The sequence below is a fragment of the Antechinus flavipes genome, chromosome 5 (assembly GCF_016432865.1).
Source record: "Antechinus flavipes isolate AdamAnt ecotype Samford, QLD, Australia chromosome 5, AdamAnt_v2, whole genome shotgun sequence".
NCBI lineage: Eukaryota > Metazoa > Chordata > Mammalia > Dasyuromorphia > Dasyuridae > Antechinus > Antechinus flavipes.
This window is the reverse complement of record NC_067402.1, coordinates 172785013-172799212: the sequence shown is the minus strand read 5'-3', so window position 1 is coordinate 172799212 and position 14200 is coordinate 172785013. Positions and strand designations below refer to the sequence as shown.

The 14200-nt window shown below is 33.4% G+C and overlaps 1 protein-coding gene across 1 annotated transcript in view; it reads right to left on the bottom strand.

The window, feature by feature from the left end:
* ITPR2 (inositol 1,4,5-trisphosphate receptor type 2) overlaps window positions 1–14200 on the bottom strand; it is a 521149-nt gene that overhangs the window by 353696 nt on the left and 153253 nt on the right. The gene's annotated exons all lie outside the window — the stretch shown is intronic.

The following is a 14200-nucleotide window of genomic DNA, read 5'->3' as shown; positions in this document are numbered from 1 at the left end:
TATTTTAAAAAAAACTATCTTTTTAAAAATTCATCTGTCATTTTTTTCATCCTAGTGCTAAGAGCTATAATTTGACTATTACTTTTAAGTCCTTTCTTACTAAATTCAAGGGAATAATTATCAGTAATGCCAACTGCCTTCTTTTATCCTCCTTAGTCACCACCTTTGGAGCCAGAAATTTTATTGCTATTCAGTAGTGGCCAACTCTTCATGATCCTAATGGGATTTTCTTGTCAGAGATACTGGAGTGCTTTGCCTTCTCCTTCTCCAGCTCATTTTACATATGAGGAAACTGAGGCAAACAGGGTTAAGTGACTTGCCCAAGATCATACAGCTATTAAGTGCCTGGATAATATATTCTGGTCAATAATAAATTCTGAATTCAGAAAGATGAATCTTCTTGACTTTAAGCCCAGCACTCTGTGCCTATCTATGTCTTGGAAATGCTGATATTTCAAGCTAAAACCTGGTGCTATCACAGTTAAAGCTTTAAATCCCAAATCTGATAAGATCAACTGCGTGCCTTATCATATGTAAATAATTCTCTAAGCTCCATACAGGTGACTTCTCAAACAAATCATTATCTCCTCCCTCCATAGTCACTAAATTCCTTAATTTGTGCCAATTTCTAGGAAGAGAGGCGCAACAATGGAGACAAAGGATGGCCATAAAAATACTGTTTTCACTACCTTCCAAAGGGGAGGGGACTGTTCTCACTCTTATACTTTTATCTTAAACCAATTAGCATAATTCTTTAGTAAACAGATAAATGCTTTTCCATTATTTTCTTCTTTCTCCAACCTCCATTACCAATGGATTGTAGGAGATACAGAATTCAACCAAATGGTAGCTACTAAGGCTGCTAAATTTGCATTCCCTGCTCCTGAAATCCTAGAGATTCAGAGAATATCTCCACGGGAGAAAACATCCATCTTCTGTGCTCTCATTCATTTTTCAGTCATTTCTAACTAACTCTTCATTAATAAGACTCTTTGTGACCCCATTTGGGTTTTCTTGGCAAAGATACTGGAGGGGTTTGTCATTTCCTTCTCCAGTTCATTTTATTGAGGAGGAGGAAACTAAGACTTGTCCAAAGTCACCTGGACAACTATTTGAGGCCAGATTTGAATTTCAGAAGAAAAAGACTAAAGACTCCTGATTCCAGGTCCAGCATGTTATATATCCACTGCACCATCTAGATGCCCATTCCAACAGTTTCTGAATACACACTTCCTATCCCCATACAATAAACCTTTCTCTGAAGTACACACGCATACAAAAAAATAATAATTATAATAATATCAAATAAAACACAACAGATACCAACATTCCATTGCCCATTATCCTCCATCTTTGCAATAAAAAGGAGGAAAATGCATTACTTCATCTCTTCTTCTGGACCACACCCACTTAACTGTTTAAAAAAAACCCTAAACTCCTTTAGGTTTCTTCTTTCCATACTTTTCCTCTTCTTGCATTGAATTAAGTATGCCTGTCTCCAAAAGATACTATATCCTTGTTCACCCTTTGCAATTGATGCAAATATTTTAATCAGTATAATTTCTCCTATCTGTGAAAATGCACTTTAAATACAAATAATTACAAGTAGATATTATGATTTTACTTTGAAATAAAAATATGCAAATGTTCTTCAGTAATTAACTCATCTTGGTCTTCCAAGATACATTTAAATTCCAGTTCTCTAATAAATATTTGTTCTCTTAATTTTATCAAGTAGAATGTAAATTCCTAACAATTTTATTTTTATCTATGTATCTCCACAGCCTAACATAGTGCTTTACACACAAAAGTCTCTTTAATAAATGTCTGTTTGCTGAATTTAATAATAGTAATTTACCTTTGTATAGGGTTTTCCAGTTTTCAAAGGATGTATCAATTTTCACATATGTCATTTCATTTGATTTCCATAAACATATTTGAGAAGTTGGTAGGGTAGAGATTAATTTCCTTATTTTGAAATGAAGAAACTAAAAAGTCCAGAGAAAATTAAGAATCTATGACTAGAATCTGGACTTTCTAAATGGTAAGGTACATTGAGCACAGTAGGTACATAGAGCACAGGATCTGAAATCTGAGATATCTGAGTTCAAATTTAGCCTTAAACACTTCTAGGTCACTGTTTACCTCAATTTCCTCATCTCCCAGAGTTGTTGTGAGGAACAAATAAAACAATTTCAAAATATTTACAATAGTGCCTAACATGTAGTGAGCATTACATAAATGTTAGTTATTATAAGTTTATATATCTCTATATCATTTGTCTCATTCTGAACCCTAAATCTATCAATCTATCATCTTTCAGAGGTTAGATGGAATATTGCATCATCATTTCTCTGAAATATTTGTCATTGTTCTTACAGCTTTCATCCCATCTCACTTTTGTATAGTATTAATTCTTAGGAACTTTATCCTTACATGATACTGTTGTGCCAGTTTCCTTTTATTGTCCCGATTCAATCTCCCTAATTCTCCTGACCCAGTTTCTCTAAATTGTTCTGCCTCAGTTCCTAATTGTAATGTTCAATCCTGCAACACTACCCTTCCCTCTTAATCATCAATGTTTGATAGGATAAAGATCTTATATCTTAGACATCATTAGAATATCAGATGTCTCCCCCATTATGTCATCCCCATTCCAGGTGCCCCCCCAATATATATATATATAAACTATATAAAAATATACATCTTACCTTTTTTGCCAGTTACAGCAGAATAAGGTTAACTCCTTTTCCACATGCCAACCTATCCTATGCTGGAAGATAGCCATCATACCCCACTTTTCTACTTCCCACCAAAATGTTTTCCTCTGTGGGCTAAATATCCCTAATTTCTTTAGTTTTTTTATCTCTTTTTCAGAAGGCATGATCTCCATCCTCATCTAAGGTTATCCACCATCCTGGTCATATTCCTCTAAACACTCTCCAGTTTACTGATATTCTTTCTAAAAGGAGCTTCCAAAACTAAAATAAAATTCAGGACATGATCTGACCAGGAGGATTAACTTCTCCCTCATTTTGAACACTGTACCTTATTAAGACAGTCTAAAATTTTGCTAAGTTTTTGGCTGTCAAAAATATCACTCACTAATACTAAAGTCAATCTATTTAGGCACCTAAAAAGAAACGCAAAGACAAAACAAACCAAATAGAAAAGAAGTTCACGTCTTTCAGGAGCTACAACATTCATGACACTAGCTAAATAAAAGCCAATTTGAGGAGGCAGAGAAAATTAACAACCAGTAGGGATCAGAAAAGGTTTCCAGAAAGCGGATCCTAAAACAATCCTTTTAAAACCATGGAAACACAGATGGTATTTTCACTATCACTGTCAATTTAAGACAATGGATTCGGAAAAGAAAGACACATTTGGGAAGCAAACATTTGGTTGAAAAGATGATATCTAACAATGTAATATAAAATTTCAATACCGTAGCTTAAAATATGAGAATGTTATACTCCTTCAAGTGATGGAGTACAACAAGAAAGACTGATAAAAACACATTTTTCTTCAATCTTGAAAAATCAAAAAGACTATAAAGAGAAAAGGGGAAAAGAAACCATTTTTGTATAGTCTCCATTGTAGGAAGAAGCAACACAAATGCCAATAATTCAGAGAAGAAAATATCCAAGAAAGGTATCTTTAATAAAATCTTTCACCTCAGATATAAAAGCAAATATACAAAATGTAGGGATTAAAGAGAGTGAACTATAGAAGGAGGAATATTTGATCTTATAAACATCATTAAGCTTTGATAGTGATACATGACTCTAATATGACTTTCAAAGAATAGATCTTACTCAAAAGGAACAAGATAAAGGGGAAAATAAGAGGGAGCAGCAATATAACAATATTGACAAGAGCTAGCATTTATATAGGATTTCAAAGTCTATAAAGTGCTCTACAAATATCTCATTTTATTACAACAATTCTCAGTAGTGTTATTTTTATCCCTATTTTACAGATAAGAAAACTGAGGCAGGTATTGGTTAAATGAATTGGCCATGGTCACAATGCTGGTAAGTTTCAGGAGGTCATACTTGAGTTCAGGTGTTGCTGACTTTCTCACTCCAGGTCCAATACCTTATTTTATCTATCAGGACACTTAGCTACCTAGTATATCTGCTCCCGTGTGCACATTAGATTAGCAAGACATGAAAGAAACAGGAACTTAAAGGGTGAAGGGAGAGCACTTGAGAAAAGAACAACAAAGACAGGAAGTAAAAGTATTATTGATATCTAATTATGCTCCAGATATCTTGAATGTAGATAGGAAATGATTGAGGAGTTTAGAAAATATATCACAAGCTAAATAAAGTGTGATTGTAAAAAGGTGAGGTTTCAGTTAAAATCCACAAATATGCTGAAGTTCTCTTTGACTTCCAAAAGCAAAGCAGAAGATAATTTCTTCTTTTCCCTTAATGATAATTTCATCCTCCAAAACACAGCGGACCCAAAAAGAGCTACTATTCTGACCTTGATTCTGACCTATGAGAAGGAATTGATTGATGAAATGAAAATGGGAAAATCCTGGGAGAAGAAGAAAGTAAGTCTTTCATCTTTCAGTTTAGGATAAAGAAGGAAGGAGAAGAAAGAATGTTATAATGTGACATATACCCTAGATTTTTGGAGAATGTATGGATTAAAAAAAAAAAAAACTGCAGCTGGATTTGATATACTAAATATTTTTAAAAATTAGACCAGGAGAAATGAGAAGGTCTCTAAAAAAAAATTCTAGGGAGAAAGCAAAGGGAAAATTGACTAAAGAAATTGGTGTAGATGCCTTAGAAAACCATTGACACACTAGATTTTTAAAAGACATCTAAAGAAGATAAAACAGGGACAGGCAGCAAGATGAATATAAAAGCATGATAAGGTATTGTAATAACAGTATCAGGAATGCTAAAGCTCAAGTTGGCTGAGACTGGCCAGGAGAAAGATAAGGACAGCAAAAAGATGGTGTAGTTTTTAGACACATTGTGGGAAGGAGGAAGATCAAACAATGCAAATGAGAAACACTGTGCGAAATAGATGAAGCAGACAAATGACAGCAGGAGAAGATTTAGACTTTTCAGTTCTTATCTGGCTCCTTTTTTCTCTGTCAAGAAGAATGTTTTGGATGGGAAAGGACAACACAGAAATAGCTAATGGGGAGTTGAAATCCAAGATAAGTAGGAAGATAATGAGAGAGCAACTGACAACACATGATGATTTTAAGACTGTGCATCCCAGGGTAGTGAAAGAATTCAAGTGAATCCAAAAAGTATTTAGTTAAATGTATTCTATGAGAAAGGCACCCAGCTAGAAATGCAAAGACAAAACAAACCAAATAGAAAAGAAGTTCATGCCTTTCAGGAGCTACAACATTCACACCACTAGCTAAATAAAAGCCAATTTGAGGAGGCAGAGAAAACAACCAGTAGGGATCAGGAAAGGTTTCCAGAAAGCTCATCCTAAAACAGTCCCTTAAAGGAAATGAATGATTTCAAGGAGTGAGGAGGGAATGCATTATACAGGTAAGGAATAGAGATTTGAAAACACAGATGCACAATAGAGAATTTAAAGTTTTGAAGATTTCAGGAAAAGAGTTTGATTGGAATGGAGATTGTATAAAAGGGGATTAGGTGAAATAAATTTGGAAACAAGCTAGTGCTAGGCTGTGATGAATTTTAAATGCTAAGATTAAAAAAAAAAGTTTGATTCTAGATACAAAAAGGAGTCACTGAAAATTAACAGGGGATTATGATGGTCACATCTATATGTCAGAAATATATATATACATATGAATAAATAAAAATACATTATACATATAAATAATAAATAATTCATATACATAATGTGAATATGTAAATATACACACACATCTGAAGAATCCCCTTATATAAAAATATGTGTATATATGTATATTTTACTTATCAATAAATATTAACAATATAGACATAAATAACAATAATGATATAAAGATATATCAGGTAAGATGAAGATACTAAAAATCTAAGAAAGAGAAAAATATATTTAAGGGAACTGGATCCCAGAAAAGATGGTAGAGGATAGAATTCAGGATATAAGGTTTAGAATTTAGAAAAGGAACAGGGTCTCTTCTATATCAGAATTCTCTAAGCTCTAATCTTTTCTCTCTTTTCTCTTAATGCTTTCTTTACTAAAGATGCTAATCATCCTTACAGCTTCAATTATTATATCTAGGTGACTCTCAAAACTTGAGAACCAAGCTTTATTTCTACCCTCCACTCCAGCCATATATATCCAACTGCTTGCTGCATATCTTTATTGGGTTTCAAACCATACCTTAAGCTCAACACCTCCATTTTTCATATTATTTTCTATTGCTGAAATTTCCTCCTCCCTCTATTATATTATTTTATTATTATATGTATATTATATATTATATAATATATTAAATATATAATATGCATTACATATAATATGCATTGTATATAATATAATAATATTACATATTATCTATTATAATTTTCTACCCATCTTTCAAGGCCTAATTTAAATGCTACTTTCTCCTTTAAATATTTCCTGACTGTCCAAGCTAGAAATAATTTATCATTCAATCAATCAGTAAACATTTATTAAGTACCTCTTATGTACAAGGCACATTGTAGATACTTCTGTATACTTTTCATATTTTAGAATTCATATATAAAGATTTGTTAGCATGTCTTGTGTCTCTGAGATTATAACTTTCCTAAGAGAAAAGAGAATGTTTTTATATTCCCCAAAGTCTAACACAATGGCATTCTCAAAGCAGATGCTTAATAATTGTTCGGTGAATTGAACCGAAAATAGGAGACAAGGATGAGAGAATGGGTAAGTGAAAAGATAGAGATGTCTAGAGGTACAGAAAAAAGATGAGGCGCTCAGAATTCATGGCTTCTATTTTCTTGTTAACTAAGGATGCACTACCATTTGTTGAAAGTATTATGAACTGAGAGCTGGAAGAGAGGGGGAGATGTTCTGGAATCATTTCAGTGGGGAAATGTGTGCCAAGAAACAGAGTGGTAGAACACTTGGCCAAACAGCAGTAGGGGCCCAAATAAAATGAGAACATGAATCTGTCACGGGACAAGCCATACATTTTGGATGATGATAACTAGATGCAACATGTATATGCTCCATCACAGCAGGGGTTGCTGGGTTTAGCTGAAAAGAATTTCATTTGTGTTTAACATCAAACCAATAAATCCAAGGACAAATGTTGTTCATTAAACAGTTGGATTTGAGATGCATGAGTGTAATTTTTTTATTTTGTTTTCAGGAAGGAGAGATGCAAAGTGAGGAACACACATAGGAATAACAGACAGATTTCTCTGGAGTTGCTAACTCTAGCTGTGCTTTGTGTGATGGGTAAAAGAATAACCAAAAATAGGAAATTATATCACAAAACTAACACTTAGCAGGAAGGACTGCAAGTCTATTTAGATGGTTAATACATTCATTTATAAGTTACTCTGGTCTATTTAGGCAATGTATTAAATAATAGAAGATTCCCTTCTATCAATAAATATTGCCTTTGTAGGTGATGCATCCAACTGAATGGCACCAACTTTTTGTCTACATATTGAGAAAAGCCTAAGATAACAGAGTCTTTCTCCATCAAGATTCAGGTAATTGCCCTCAAATTCAGGTGGCCAACATAGGAAAGGACTTGAGTCATTGAGAGGAAAAGAGAGGGTGGGGGTAGAGGGTGGGGGAGTTTTAAATCTTTCCTAATTTTGGTGACTTAAACTCTGTTAGTGCTGAAGCCACGCTTGTATGACTTCCAGTTTGACAAATGCTGATGATTCAGCAGCACCTCCTGCAGGGCCGACAGCAGCTCCCAGTACTTTTCCCACAGCAGAATGTCAGCTGCCGACCATATTAAGGCTTTCTCAGCTTATGCTCAATTCTCCCTGTCACATATGCAGCTTCAGAAATCTCCTACTCGGGTAGCATCTTCCTTTAGTAGCATATATACTCCATTAAACACCTAAAAAATATTGTTCCATCAAAATTCTTTGTAACCAATCACCTCAGGGTTCATCATTTAATCTTGTAATTTCTAATGATTTTTTAAAAAAAATTTAGTAGTTTTTGACATTTGTTTTTATAAGATTTTGATTTCCATTTTTCTCCCTCCTCCTTACTCCTCCTAAGAAAGCAATCGTTCTCATATAGTTAATACATGTATAATCATATTAAACATAAATAAAAAAATATTAAATCTACATTAGTCATGTTGTAAAAAAAAAAAAAAAAGAATCAAAACAAAAGGGAAAAAACGCAAGAAAGAAAAAACAATAAAAAAAGTGAAAATAGTATGCTTCAATCTGCATTCAAACTCCATAGTTCCTTTCTCTGGATGTGGATAGCATTTTCCATTTTTTAGATAATCTTTTAGAATTCTCCTAGATCATTGTTCCCATGCATTTAAAAAATAATTTTAAATGGAATATAGCTGCAAAACCCCATCTGACATGATAGAATCAAGGTTAAAAAAAAACCAAAAAACAGACCAGGGGCTTTTAATCTCATTCTATTTTCTCCATTTTCCTTATAGAAATAATAATGCCTTTTCCCCATGAATCGCTTCTTAGCTTCGTGTAGTCATATAAAATTGCCTTATGTATTTTTAAACACAAAGTATTTGTCACCTTCAAGAGCTAGCATTTCAGATTCTATTCCCTTTGATCTTAAAAGCAGTCAGGAATAATGGAAAGATCTCTGGCTCTCTAGTCAGAAGTACTTGGTTCAAACATGATCACTGTTGATTACTAATTGGCAAGACTTTTAATCTTCCAACCCAGTTTCTTTATATGGAAAATGAGACCTAGGAAGGAACACCAACAATAACAATATAAAATGATTATTTTGGCCTAAATGGCCTCTGGGGTATCTTCTTGCTCTAGAGATATTACTAAATTTAAGTCAGCCAGCCCCATGGTAGAAAGAATCAAGGGACCTCTGGAATCAAGGGACCTGTCTCAGTCCTCACTTTGCTACTTATTTATTATCTCTGTTGCCTCAGGCAGATCACTTCCACTCTCAATTCCAATTTTCTCATTTATGAAATGAATTAATAAGACTTACGTGACCTCTAGGTCTCTTTCCAATTCCAAATCTTGACCATATCATAGCATTATATTGTTTCCTAAAAAGGCTATTGAAAACTATTATTCCATTAGAAGGCTTTGAACTAACATAGGGTTAAGTTCTATAGTAGAGTGCAATTTTAAAGAAATTAATTAATTCTATTCCAAAAACCAAGAGATGAGTGTTTACTGCCATCTGGTGGTTATTTTGTCTATTTACAACTAAATACAGGTTTTAAAGAGTGATACACAGAGAACAGCACAGTCACAAAATCATTTTTTGTAGAATTTATTCTATTATATTTTTGAGGGGGGAAATCACCAATGAGATGATTTAGTGCCTATATATCAATGTATAAGAATTAATGACTTTCAAAGTGTTTATATTTGATTTCCTTAGATCATTAATAAAGATAATTGAAATTTTTTCTCTCATTTCTGTGATTTCATTATAAGAAGCCGACAATGAGAAATTCCACCTCCTTTCATTACCTCTCTTGATAATTATGAGGCTTGTATTCAAGTTGTTTGGAGCCTTGAACTATTAAGCAACCAGCCCAGGGTCACACCGGCAAAAGTTAGATTTAAACGTAGTTCTTTTGGATTCCAATATTGTGAATATAATCACTATGCCATGGTACTTCTCTAGCCATTTGTGCAGTCCTTTACATTTTTAAACCCATTAAATTTACAGTTTATATGGCTGCCCATGATTGCCCAACTAGTAAAGCCAGAGGTAGGATTATGAACCAATACCTTCCTCACTACAATCAGTCAAGAGGCTGGAGTTCTAATCCTGGCTTTGCCATAAATACCATTTATGAGCAGAAATAAGGTGCCTGACCTTGCTAAGTCTACTTTTCTTATGTCAGTTGATCAAGTCACAATGACCTTTAAAATGCATGTCATCACCACCAGGGCCAGCACCCCTATTTCCAATTCTGTGATTATTTTTTTCCTCAGAAAACAAAAGATAGTTTGGAAAGTAATTATCCATTTAATTCCTCCTCTAGGGCTTCATGGGTATTTATTCAGTCATCGATGCTGCTCAACAGTTTGGATAAGACTCTACAACAATGAGACAATTGATTGCTATGCCTCTTTTATTTCATGACCCCATGGATTCCTAGCTGTCTTAGAGCACACAAGAACAAACAAACTGAATAAAAGAGAAGGATTAGAATAGGGGAGGGAAAAACACTATTTTGTACTCACTAGTACATTGTTTGATGTTATTCTTACATCTTAATAATATATGCATATTTTATCCTCCCACTTGTCCTGTAAATTTCTCAAATTTAAGAGCATTTTATTGCCAAAGAGTTGAGATCAAATCAGATATTCTATGTATAGTGTTTTGAAAACCTTAAAAGAACACATGATTGTCAGCTGTTATGATCATTATCTCTTTTAAATATAGCAGGACATTGAATACAATCTTCAATAAGTATATATTCAAATGTAATATAGGGAAACTAAGCAACATAACAGTTCTAAGAATTTTCATTAACTTTTTCCCTGCTACATTGAACTCTGGGGTGATCTTTATATCTAAGGTAAAATTATAAAGTTTTCATAGAGATTTATAATTATAACATGTCTGCTTATGAGAACTGTAATTCACAGCCTATTCTGGTTTTCTCATAAATGTAATGCAGAGTAGAAGTAGTTCTTGAGATGTGATGTAGTTCCAAACCCACAGTGGCTTAAAATGGGATCTTAAAAATGATTTCACCGTATCTCATGTTTTTCATCTAAAATAGGAAATTTTTCACCTAGATGGCTAGATTTTTGAGATTAACTGCAATACTTGTAAATCACAGGACCTAAAGCTCAAAACTTAGAAATCATTCAGTCTCAACAATTTCATTTTACAAATGAGGAAAATAAATAAATGTGAATAGAAAATATAAGAATAAAAACATTAAAACAATGATATCACTTAAGTTAAACTCAACATTTACCTTTAGACAATAAAAAATTACTTTGCTATCCAAAAATTCTTCATTTCTGTTCCTGATAACTTTATCAAAGGGACTTAGAAAAGATAAGCAAGGTATGTAGAATGTTTTGTTCAGTGTGGTTCTTTTTCCTCCTAATCCAGGGTATGGATAATCTTTCTGGACTGAAAGACTGTAGATAAGCACTCAGTAAGTTTTATCCGATTGATTAAGAGTTATCTCATTCACAAAAGGTGTTGGCTAGTCCATTATATAAATCACTGAAGCCTACATCTAGCTCATGTGCTATGCCTGATGTATAAACTGTACAAAAGCAATCCACGGGATTTGGGGGAAGGGTTATTATTAATACTACCATTATACAAAATTCATGTGTCAAAACACAATAGTTGATACTTTCCATGCACAGTAAATAACACAAACTCCCCTGCCCTTCAAAATTTTGTTCTGTTTTGTTTTTCTATGAAGTATCCTTACAAGTTAACAAAGAAGCATCCAAGAGGCACAGTATACAGAGGACTGGCCCTGGACTAAGGAAGACCTAAGTTCAAATTTGGCCTCAGACACTTCCTAACTATGTAACCCTGGGTAAGCCTTCTCAGATTCCCTAAAGGTGAAATGGAGGAAATAATAGCACCAACCTTCCCAGGTTGCTGTGAGGATCACATGAGATAATGATTGTAAAGCACTTAACACAGTGCCTGGTACCTAGTAAGTACTATACAAACATCAGCTATTATTATTGTCTAGTTGTTTCTTATGTTTTCCAAAAATCATTCATTTAGATGAACTATCTGCTTCTTTTCATTTCAAACTTCACCCTAAATGATGATCTCAAATCATTCAGAGTAGGAAAAGCTATTAAGTGTCTAAACATGTGTTTCATTCACTCACATCTTTTGACACTTATTATTTTATATTTGTCCCCTTGATCATATATTGAAGAAACTTTTAAATTCTTTCCCACTCATCAGAAAACCACAGAACCTCAAGAATAGTAAAGGCATATATGATTATGTCAGATCTTGGTCTTTCTACTTCTTCATACTCCTATCAAAACACTACATATCCAACAGACAGAGAGCTGATGGCAAAAAATATAGAAGAAAAAGTAATTTTCTCTTTTGAGGTAGTAAGATGCTAGGTTATAGCAACGTTATATCTAATTCTATCACCACTATGGTTCAAGTCTCAAGTCTTTCTTCTTTTTAATCCATACTCCACACAATTAAAAAATGATAATCCCAAAACACAGATCTGACTTCATCACTCTCTTATCTAAAAAACTACAATGGCTTCCTAACAACTCTAGGATGAGAGTTATTCATCTTTTTGAGGGTCATAGACTCTTTTGAAGTCTCTAGAGACTCTTCTCTGAATATTTTTAAATTTGTGAAATAAAATAAGGTTACAAAGGAAACCAATTATAACAGCTAACAAATATATATATATTTAAGTTCATAGACTTCAAATTAAGAATCCCTGTTCTAACTCATCTGTTTAGCACTAAGATCCTTCACAATGTGGCTCCAATATATACCATTCAAGGCTTCATACACATCATTTCTCTGCTATTTCTTTTCACAATATTTCATCCCTCTTCTCTCTACCTTTGCATAAGTCAGACTTGGAATACTCTCCCTCCTCACCTCAACTTCTCAGAATTTCCTAAATCCCTTCAAAATCCAGGATAAGCGGCACTCCTTCATGAGTCTTCCTAATCTCAATTTCTAATTCCCTGAACACACACACACCACAATTTACTTCTATGTGTTTAGGTTTATTTCCTTTATAGAAAATAAGCTCTTTGTGGGCAGGGATATTTCACTTTCATTATTATATCCCTAGCACCAAGAACAATACCTGACATGTAACAGACACTTAATAAATCCTTACTGATTTGGGCATAACTCTAGGCTGGGACACCAGAAAATGTATCCAGAGAGATAGGATAAATAAGAACAGAGTGTAAGAATAGTATAGCACTTCTAAAAGGAATCCCTCTATATTTATAATTAAAAGTAAATGACCATTATTAAATAACACAAATTTTAACCTAATCAGTTCTATTACGTTTTTGGCATCATTTTCACCCATCATCTACCTATTCTTTTAATGAAAAGAAGGAGAGGAGAAATAGCTTTGTAATTCAAAGTCTTTATTGACAGTTTGGGGGCAGCTCAATGTCTCAGGAAACAAACCCTTTCCTTTCTAATGACTCAGAAAAATAAAAACCACCCACTTAGTGCAAGACTGGCAACTGAAGATAAACTTAAAGAGAAATGGGGCGGGCTACATTATTAAACAATGAGCTAAATGTATCCCAAGTCAGAAGGATGCTATAAAAACAGAGGTGCTTTTTTGTAATAGCAAAGAACTGAAAGCAATGTAGATGTTGTTCAACTGGGGAAATGGCTCAACAACTGTTGTTATGAATAAAATGAAAAGATATTGCACTTTAAAAGACCATGAAAATGAAGAATATAGGGAGGCATGGGAAGACTAACAGAAACTGATGCAAAGGGAATTCAAATGAACCAATATGTAAATAATTGTTTGCATGATATCTTCCCCAATAAACTGTGAGGTCTAATTCCTTTGCATCCCAAAATTTAGCCCAATACCTAGAACATATTAGGAGTTAATTAATGCTGGGTAATTAAACAAGAAAATGACATGCATGATAATAACAACTATGTAAATAGAAAAAACAACAAAAAACACAACATTATATAGTGATAATAAGCAAGCTTGTCTCTAAAGAAAAACTATGAGAATACTTTCTTTGTTGACATTGGGGACTATGGATATAAAAATACCACAAAAACTGCTGAAATTAAATATTGTTTAGTTTCACTGAACTGCTTTTTTTTTCTCTTTACTTTTTATTCTTTGTTATGGGGATCATTCTCTGGGTAGGATATAAGGATGATTTGTTGGGAAATAAAATGATTAAAAAAAACAAAAGAGAATTTTTTTTAAAAATAGTACTAAATAGGATTTATAGGATACATCATAACCAAATTAATTACCCAATTCCATTTGCATTGAATGAAAACAAATTAAGTCTTATTTAGTAGTCTTATGCTGGAGTGGATGAAATTGTTTTCCTTTATGAAAAAA